The sequence below is a fragment of the Anser brachyrhynchus genome, assembly GCF_964034855.1.
Source record: "Anser brachyrhynchus genome assembly, chromosome: 10".
In the NCBI taxonomy this organism is placed as follows: Eukaryota; Metazoa; Chordata; class Aves; order Anseriformes; family Anatidae; genus Anser; species Anser brachyrhynchus.
The window spans coordinates 5,655,475-5,664,696 of record NC_137705.1 but is presented as its reverse complement, the minus strand read 5'-3'; the positions used below and the strand labels follow the sequence as shown (position 1 = coordinate 5,664,696).

Here is a 9,222-nt window from a genome sequence, read left to right as displayed (position 1 = left end):
GGGGCTTCACAGACAGTAGCACTGGCTGTGGAAATCAGATTAGTAACTCCAACTAAACAGAGCTTAAGCCATTATAAAGTCAGTGGGAGGTCCTGATTGACTTTGGTGGGCTTTGGATCAAGTCCCAGGAAGAATATGACTGGCTGGACAAGGACAGTGTTATTGCAGTGTTGTTCCTAGAAGACTGTTTTGACCATAAAAACAGTGATGTCTGTGAACAGCTTTCTAAAAGAGAGCCTGGGCTACTGGGAGGGTGGGGTGGGTCGGCTGATTTTTGAAGACAGTTTCTTGAGTCATTGGCTGTCCAGACAAGTGATGGAAAAGGAGCAGTCTAGTTTCTTCCCCTTAAAGTCTCTGTGGTTTTGGGCAAGTTGTCTCACACCCCTCTGTCCCACCTGCCCTCCTTGTGAAAGAAGAGAGAGATGCCACCTGAGATCCACGAATAGAAACTGCCATCCAAACCTTGGGACACCTACTTCTTTTTGGAAAAAGGAATAAATAGGGTGAATACATAAACATGAACCTTGTCTGTCTTTTTTCCAGCCATGTTATTAAACTGGAAAAAAAAATGTTTTAGGGGCACCAGAATGTCTCACTCCTAATGCTATACAGAAAAGGGAAGAAAGACAGGGTCCGTAGCCTGCCATTAAGTGTTCCTCGTGATTACTTGTTTTTTGAAGGGAGCTGCAGCTATGCTAATACAGTGTGCTCACTACAAAAAAAAAACCTGTAATTGGGACAAGGCAGCCACAAAGTTTCCCACAGCTGGCAGGAATTGTGACTGTTCTCTTTGGTTTAATCATGGCTTTTAGAGCAGATCAGTAACAGCAACAATTAGCCTTTTAGATTGGTCCCAGAAATTACCATTTTTAAAATATGGTGACTCTGCAGGCACAAAACCAAAAACTCTGAGCTCTGCATAAAATGAGCAGCCGCACACTCTGGCTTGTTTGTCACCAGCGTGGTTTCTCCTTTGTTTCTGCTGAATTGTAGGTCTGAAAAGCAGACGGGAACTTGCACGGATAGTCAAAAGGAAATATCCTTAGTCACCCCCCTTTCCTCAGGAAACCTACTCTCCGAGACAGCTTCTGCACTGAAGAACTGTCTGGCATGCCAGCTGTGTGAGGAAAAAAAGGAGACCATGTGGTTACAACCATGTGGTTACACAGAATAACGCCAGACAAGATTGCTGGCTCTTAGTCAGCAGAATGGCTTTGAACCTCACCTGGTAGGAAGGGATTGAAGGAGAGCCATTCGGAATACAGAAATGAAAGAACAAACACAGAATCACAGAATCGTCTAGGTTGGAAGAGACCTCCAAGATCATCTAGTCCAACCTCTGCCCTAACACTAACAAGTCCTACACTAAACCATATCACTAAGGACTACATCTAAACGTCTTTTAAAGACCTCCAGGGATGGTGACTCAACCACCTCCCTGGGCAGCCCATTCCAGTGCCTAACAACCCTTTCAGTAAAGAAGTTCTTCCTAACATCCAACCTAAACCTCCCCTGGCGCAACTTTAGCCCATTCCCCCTCGTCCTGTCACCAGGCACGTAGGAGAACAGACCAACCCCCACCTCTCTACAGCCTCCTTTAAGGTACCTGTAGAGAACGATGAGGTCTCCCCTGAGCTTCCTCTTCTCCAGGTTAAACAACCCCAGCTCCCTCAGCCGCTCCTCATAAGACTTGTTCTCCAGACCTCTCACCAGCTTCGTTGTCCTTCTCTGGACTCTCTCGAGCACGTCCATGTCCTTCTTGTAGCGAGGGGCCCAAAACTGAACACAGTACTCAAGGTGCAGCCTCACCAGAGCCGAGTACAGGGGGATCACCAGAGCCAAGTAGAGAGGGATCACCAACCCCACAGAGGACCATTGGAGGTCATCAGAGCAGATGGTACTGCCACAGGTCACTGTTGAGAAGGTCCTTTGGTGTACCTCCACGCATGGCAGCAAGGCCTTGGCCCAGCTCCCAAGGCAGGCCAGAGCTCTCTCTGCCTGTACCTGCCCCCTCTCAGCCAAGCAGAAATTTTTGCCTGCACGGCAAGATCATTCCATGAGCACATCTTTTGTGAACGCTCTGTATTATCCACATAAGTCCTGGTGTACAAAGCTGGGTGTACCTATTTAAAAACTCTCTTCCTCCTCTGTGTGGCCTTACCTATATGCTTCATCCCTTGCAGGAGGGTTTGCCAGCACAGCAACACAAAGGAGCCTTTTCAAGTACAGATCTGGCCTTTGTGCCTCAAGGCTTAATTCTCTGATGCTAGGACTTCTTTGTACCACTCTGGCTTACAGAGTCTTTAAAGTACAAGTGAAAGTGCACTTCGATGTATCTGCGTGTCAGGTGGTAACAGGATGTTTCTTGCCTGCCTCAAAGAGCGAGGGAGTGGTGTTATCAACCAACACTTCCACCGGGCTTTCATTTCTCTCAGGAAAGCACTTTAACATTAACGCTCATTGCTCAGCCTGGCTGAAGTCTGCCGCAAATCCCACATGTGAGCTTCAGGGCATTGCGTCCCTGCCAGAATTTTGTGCCAGCTGCTGTCCAGCTTCATTCGTCCCCAGACTTATTTACCTGTCCCAGTGCTGCACATGCCCCAGGCAGCAAGAGGTTGGGATTCCTGCACTGGGGTTGAAGGCCACTGACCCTCCCTAACAGTTCATTAGCTCAGCTGGCACTGCAGTTGCACACCACTAACAGCAGTATCATGATTGGTATGGATGTGTGAATAACATACCTGCACGTGGAGTAACATCAGAGCATTGCAGCACTGCTTTGGGAAATACCACTGGCATTAGAATAATAGGCATTGGTGTCCAAGGAGGCTTTGGGGTGATTTCCTCAGATACCCATGCTACTATTACATTTATCTGCCTTTGTTTGAACTACGGCTTCTGTTGGCAAACCAGAACTCCGATAGTTTTATTTCAAATAAATCTCTGATTAGAGCATTTAGAAATGAAATGTAGCAATTTAGTCGTTCTGGCAGTGGAGAGTAGAACGTCATCTAGTACATAATGTCCTATTTCTACAAAACACAAAGATGATATATACCCTGGATCAAGTTTTCCAACCAATGCAACTAGAAAATGGCAAGATAATAAAATCCGCATAAACAAGAAATGCTGACAGACGCCACTCCATATCTAGCTAATCTAGCCATAAATGATTCTGACATTTCCTTGCATTATTTCTGTCACAAAATTGTTGGAAAATTTAGGAAGTCATCACTTTTCAACATCATAATTTGTCTTTCTCTGTATGCACTGTAGACCTAGGAAGGAAAGAGTAGAAGCTACAATTACAGGGGCTTTCAAAGCAAAGGAAAATCAGCTTTATTGAGCAATCCTGAACAAGTAATAATATGGGGAGTTTAGGCTGAGCCTTTCATCCCAATGGGCTCCGTGTACATGTGGACAGAAGTGCAAAGTACCCATTTTTTGCTTCAAGCCTGTCATTCACTATGTACGTTCAATCAAACAGCATTGAAAGGTGGAAGTGCTGATTTTGTCTATGATGACTGATAATGGGTTTAACACCTCCCTGGGAAACTACAAGAGGAATTGGCAGGAATATAAACCTTATATTTCCTGAGGTCATATTTTGCTTTTAAAATGTGATTTTTTGCTGCTGTAAATATGGTGAATACTGAGCCAAAGCCATCATTAAGGCTTGCATGTTCCACATTTTACATTACTACATTTGGCTACATCAAAATCTGCACATAACAGACACAGCAGGAGTCTGATAAACCAAATGCTTTTTGAATGCAGTTACTAGTTTAACGCTGGGCTTTCATTTTTTCTTACCTTATGAAGTTATTCATTGAGGCAATGTGCATTAATAGTAAACCAAGAGGTACTTTATCCAATGAGGACATGGCAAGGAGAAATGCTATTATAATAACTATGAATGATTATATATAGCCATGGCTTCAAATAGGAAAGCAAAGGATAATGTGTTTATTTCAAACACTACAATGGGCAGTATTTCCATTCCATAACTTCCAAAAGCATATTCTTTTTTTGTGTGTCTGCGATAATTGACACTAAGATGGAGTACAAATGACTTAGTGCTTGCATTAGGCTTGCACTGGTGACCTCCTTCCTCCATACTCATCATTCTCCAAATGTTACATTTGAGGCAAATATCCTCTTCATTGCTTAGTATTTCACTCTACATCTTTCTTCAGTTCCAGAAGTATCTCCTAGTAATGCAAGCACCAGGCATTAACAGAAGTGTTTTAATAGCAAACTCAGGAGAACTCTCCTATAGCAAGAGCAGAGCCTTGATCAAAACTGGATGAGCTAGAAGATATAAGTGTTCCTTCCATGTTTTGAAGACTGTTAGTAAAAAGACATGTAACCTTAACCTTGTGCATGTCCTCTAGGTTACAAAAATCTGATAAACAGGTTTACTTTATCGTGCTTTGTGTTTTATACATAACTCTTGTCTAAACTTTTCAAAGTTATTTTCCCCCAAAAAAAGTTTTTTTTAAAAAATGACTGATTAAAAATTCAACAGCGCGTAAAAAATTCAAGAAAAGCTATCTCTTATAATGAAAATTTTAATTGATATCTGCTTGAATATGTTATCAGATTCATTATTGAAATTCTATTTTTGCTAAGCATTTTTATTAAAGAAAAAATAAGTGTTTTATTAAAAGAAATGTAACGGGTTTTAGTGCCTTCAGATGAAAATTAGTTTGCTTAATGAATTGCGTGGCATTCAAGGCAATCTTTTTTTTTTTTTTTTTTCCTGGGGAGCCATACTTGATAACATTATCAACTCCAAAGCAAAATCTAAAGAAAGTTTCCTAGCCTTACTGCCAAAGCTTCGTTATTCCTGGAGATTATTTAACTTGCTGTTTGAACGAAAGTTAACTGGGGAAAAAAAAAAGAAAAAAAAAAGAATAAGCACAGTATCTATTTCTGCCTAAGATGGTCTATAACTTCTAGACAGTGTCCTGCTAATTGCAAAAAGCATGACTCATTCAAGTCATAAATCAGCATTTCTTGAGGCAGCAAAAACAGCCTTTAAAATTCATTGCAGTAAGACTGCTTTATTATACCGCTGGAAACACAGTTTCTCAACAGCAGCTCCCTATTCCGTGCAGATATCTCTGCCAAGATTTGATAAGACAAACAGGGAGGCTGGGGCGGAAAAGAGGGAAATGATGAAAGAAAACTTAGCTTAAAACCATTTTGTAACTAATTTGCAGCAATCTCATTTCAAGTGTCTTTCTCCTCCTCCGCACTGTGCAGTATCTCTTCCAGGAGGGCTGGATTATGCTAAAAGACCATCAGACCGGGCTCGTTCCCTATTCAGGCAATCTCTCAATGGTAGCTCACCCCAGCAAGAGGTGGCGAGCAGCCCTTAGGATTTTGCTCACACTGCTCGAAACAGCAGCAAGAACACTGAGCTATTCACCAATGACAGCTCTCTTTTCAGGGATCTACCTTCCCCTCTGTTATGTTTTGCCTTGTTCCTTCTGCCCCGTCCCAGATTTATGTCCCTTTTTCCTTCCGATCTTAGCCAGCCTCTCCCTCCAGCATATCATCACCCTGCCATGCCTTCCCGACCAGGAGGAAGAAGTGATTATTCTGCAGCTCACAGTGACACACACACTCCATCACATGAAGAGTTTTTTGGGATGATGATCAGCAGCCCTCCTGAAACTGTGCAAAAATTAACATGTTTAAAAAAGAAAAAATCTGTGGTCTGTTGATCTGACCCTGGGCAAAACACGGCTCTGGCTGTGGCTGTTTTGCTTCTAATCGCAACAGAGGAACAGCTTCCAGCCGGTCTTATTTGTAATTTTTTATCTCACTGTCCAGCTAAGTCAATCAATTGCTGCAAACTGTGTCGTGCTCCAGGGTAAAGAATAATAGAGAAATATTCAGCTAAACCGTACAAAACTTGTTCCTACTGCTGTGCATATATGTTGAAACAGCAGCCTGTCCCTGGTTTGCTAGGTAATGCCATTGGTCCATAAAAACAGCTACAGCTCTTCTACTCTCAGGAAAATAGACAAAAAAGCCATCATTCACCCTGGGAAATGTCCATGGAATAATTACTCCCTCCAAAACAATTATATCCACAAAAGCTCCTTCCCCTCAGAGGGAAAATCCTTGTGGAGACTCTTCCCAATTAAGGTTTAATATATGACTCTATTTCTCCAGGAAAAGGGTTGTTCTCATTCCCACTGGAACCACTCGGAAGTTTTAATGGTCTTTGAACCAAGCCCAGTGATGATGCATCTTCATTAGCGATAGGAGTGCTCCCCTGTTTCAGGTTTTTCCATGTTTTGAATGCTTATCCATCACTCTGTGGAGTGCTGGGGATGAGAAATAGGACATAAAATCACACAAAGAAGTGAGATTTCCTACTGACTCGGCCACTCCTCACATCTGCTTCAGGGACTGCGTGCAGGATGATATTTTTGGTAACTTTTGCCTAAAAGTTCCTGCCTCCAACACCAGCACAGCTGGGAAATGGGGTTGGGCAGCTCAGCACCAGTCTGGATGTGCTCCAGCTGCCAGCTGAGGCCCTCAAGGCCATGGCTAGAGGAGCAGGACATGTTCTGCTGGGCTGTTCAGCTCACTCCTACCCTGCAGCCATCCTCAGCTCCGGGGGCCCAGAGCTGGCAATGCAGGGAAAGAAAATGAATAATAAAGCAACTTTCTTGCTGTGGACCTCAGTAAAACTGCTTCAGAGTGACTTGTGTTTCAACTGTCCCACAGAAACTACCTCTAGGGGTCCTGGGACAAGCAGGGATTTTTTTGTAATTGAGTTATTATTTAATTTCTGTCCCATATGTAGCACCTGATCTGTCTGGCTGCTAGGCTGTGAGCTCCCTGCAGAGTCCTTCATACCTGGCAAGGAAGAAGAGAGATTGCCTCTGACTCCCGGGGGCTTTGCATCAGCTCTCCCGTGCTTCCATCACCTTGTTTATGCTTTCCTGTATATCCCATGACCTTTCCCAACAAACTGGGGGCAGATCTTAATATTGATTGCTGCTCTTCTTTCCCTCACACACAGACACAATTCCCTCCCTCTCACTTTCACCACACACTTGTCAATCTTTTTCCTTACCCAGTTTTGGGTATTGCACAAGCTCTTCTTCATATTATCTCACTTCTGCTCAGTAAATGACTCTTCTCAATCAAATCTGTGCTGCAAAATCTTTGCCACACGCTGCTTACCTGAAGTTCCCTCTAATTCTTCCAGCAGTGTGCTTTCCAAAGCTTTGCCTTCCTGCTGTTGCTGTCTGTGCAGCATTTCATGCTGATGCCTTGCAGAATTTCTTTTCTTAGCTCCTCCAGCTGCGTAGAATTTCTTTCTAAAGTATCCATGGGTCTTCTTGATACCCAGGTGCCTGTAGGTGCCAGTGATGAGGAAATAATGGTGATTGTCAGCTGCAGTACAACATGGTTTGCCAACCCACAAATCACCAAAGCATCTTAATGTTTGTTTAAAAAAAAATGATAAACATTCTGTCACCATAGGTAGTACTCAAAAAAGCTATTGGATATGAATCAAGTGAAAACCAATGCAGCATGCAAACCATTCATCTCAGAGGTGTTAACTCTGGTTCCTAATACTGGTAAAACCAAGATGGTAAAACCAAGATGAATAGGAGCTACAGACAATACTAGGCCATTCTTAGAGAACCTCAGACTCTAGTTAATGCCTACCCATCAAGTGATTTTAAAGGAGAACCAATGCCTTGGTGTAATAGGGTTGCTAACTTCTTGGTATAAAAATGTGGAATTACACCCCCATTTTCCTCTGAGCTTAAAATCCAGTTTGTCCTGTGTTTCTATCCAAATTGAAATAGAGAAGGAGATACATTAGTCTCACCACAAAACACTGCAGCTGACCCTGAAAACCCAACCCATGCCTCCAAGAACCCTCAAACCTGATTTTTCCCCAGCAGCTTTGGCTCTGCAGCTGGCACCGAAAACATTTCTGGGAGGAGTGGAGCATTCACAGCTTGAGATCCAGGTGAAATAAGCAGGGGAGCAACATGGCAAAAAACAACTCTGGGGCTGCTTGGATCATGCTGTGCAGAAGCACAAGGTCCTTGGACCAAGGGCTGTGATCCCAGCCAGCTCTAGCAGCCTACACCTGGGGTACGCAAGTGTGTGGCACCCTGAGGAATCATTTTCTAAGCCTCCGAGTTCCTCTTTGCTCAAAGGAAGTGCTATTGTTGACCATAAACCAATAGTCAGCTTTTTATGATATCTATATTGGTTATTAAATTTCTGAACTCTGTAAGAAAAATGAGAAATCCATGTAAGAGTTCCTTGTGAATATACAATGAAATCATTTCATTCAGGGCAGCTGAGCTGCTTATCAAATAAATGAATAAAGCAAAGTATTCCTTCTTAATGTGGAACTTACATCTTTAATAAACATCAGACGCATGTCTGATGAATAAGAATCCTATGAGATTCTATTCCATGAGAATCCTATTATACAACTTCCTTTATTGATTCATGTATTAATATCATTTTGTATTAAGCTAGTACATAATTGATGATATGGAAGTGTTTTTGTATTACAACTCCTTCACTGCATAATATAACCTACTTATCATACTTTCAGCTCAAAATTCAGAAAGTCCATGGGTGCATTATACACTGAAATGTACAAATTAACTATAGAAAAGTACAGTATATCATTTGCAAATCGCATGCAAACTGTATGTAAATATACGGTGCTAAATGCTGACTTTGATATAGTTCAGGTTGAAAGGTATACATCAGCTAATAGAAAAAAAAAATCTAAGTGCTCATTAGAATGGAAAAAAAAAAAGAAAAAAAAATCTGCAGAAAACAAGACTTGATCTAGCCATTTGGGTGCAATATACAGCCTATATGGCTACAATTATCAACTGTCCCCCAGGAAAAACTGCCCTGTCTCCAGTGACTCCAGTGCTGGCACTACCTTCCTGCAGCATAAGGAGCCACTCCCTGTAAGTAAAAGAAACAGGAGAAATCCCTGAGGGGAATTATTTTTCTTTAGGTTTGGGGATCTTGTTTTGTTTTGTTTTACCTGCGATTGCATAACAGGCTTCAGCACTACTTCAATATCTAATACAGTGAGATCACAAAAGGCTCGGGAGCCTGCTCTCTCTCATAAAATCTATTTAAAACTAAGTTCAGAAAGGCAGACAAGGAAACCTTCTGCCTGCCAAACATACGAGGGCAAAG

General features: G+C 42.4%; 1 long non-coding RNA gene across 1 annotated transcript; it reads right to left on the bottom strand.

The window, feature by feature from the left end:
• Positions 1 to 5,204: 5,204 nt before the first annotated feature.
• On the bottom strand, positions 5,205 to 8,375 carry LOC308200565. The gene is made up of 3 exons (XR_013955697.1): positions 7,926 to 8,375; positions 7,210 to 7,382; positions 5,205 to 6,341 (listed from the first exon to the last, which is right to left on the bottom strand). It is a non-coding gene; the product is annotated as an uncharacterized lncRNA (long non-coding RNA).
• Between the last annotated feature and the right edge of the window lie 847 nt (positions 8,376 to 9,222).